Source organism: Homalodisca vitripennis, chromosome 2, assembly GCF_021130785.1.
Source record: "Homalodisca vitripennis isolate AUS2020 chromosome 2, UT_GWSS_2.1, whole genome shotgun sequence".
Lineage (NCBI taxonomy): Eukaryota > Metazoa > Arthropoda > Insecta > Hemiptera > Cicadellidae > Homalodisca > Homalodisca vitripennis.
Genome location: NC_060208.1, coordinates 47,122,601 through 47,123,548, shown reverse-complemented (window position 1 = coordinate 47,123,548; position 948 = coordinate 47,122,601). Strand labels below are relative to the sequence as shown.

Genomic DNA, 948 nt, shown 5'->3' with positions numbered 1-948 from the left:
TTCACTTAATCTCAAACCATGATGAGTAATTAACCCCAAAGGGATTTTAAACATCCACAGGCATGTGATTTGTTTAACATAATCTGCAGTTGTCTGCAGTATCTTCCAAAATACGAAAGAATTATATAGTGAAAAACTAGTGAAGTCACTAATTATAAATATTCTAAAATTTGGTATTTGTATATAAAGCATAAAGCTGTATATATATATATATATATATATATATATATATATATATATATATATATACATTAAAGTGTATAAATGGCAATAGCCTTATTTAATTTCAATAAACATTGAATCACAAAAAGTACTCGCTCCGCCGGGACTCGAACCCGGATCTCTCACTTGCCGGGTGAATGTGCTACCATTACACCACAGAGCGCTTACTTTTTCCGATTCAATTATTTTGTATTTGGCCGTATCTGTCACATATGCGTTTAAATAAGGAAAACTAACATATGATCGGAAGACCAAATACCTGTCAAACGACTTTTATTTACATTAAACTGGATAAATGACAATAGCCTTATTTAATTTCAATAAACATTGAATCACAAAAAGTACTTGCTCCGCCGGGACTCGAACCCGGATCTCTCACTTGCCGGGTGAATGTGCTACCATTACACCACAGAGCGCTTACTTTTTCCGATTCAATTATTTTGTATTTGGCCGTATCTGTCACATATGCGTTTAAATAAGCAAACTAACATATGATCGGAAGACCAAATACCTGTCAAACGACTTTTATTTACATTAAACTGTATAAATTGAATAATTAAATTAAATAATTTGAAATTAAAGAAACAAGATTATACAGTTTGGTCTTCCGATCATATCTTAAAATCTATAACTTCTTAGTTTTAAAGAGTCAATAATTAAATACATTAGTACTTTAGAGATATCTAAATAATCTAAGTTGTCTAATTTATTATAGAGATTGACCTG

The 948-nt window shown here is 30.7% G+C and overlaps 1 non-coding gene across 1 annotated transcript; it reads right to left on the bottom strand.

The window, feature by feature from the left end:
- Positions 1 to 314: 314 nt before the first annotated feature.
- Trnaa-ggc lies at positions 315 to 385 on the bottom strand. The gene has a single exon. It is a non-coding gene; the product is annotated as a tRNA-Ala (tRNA).
- Positions 386 to 948: the final 563 nt, after the last annotated feature.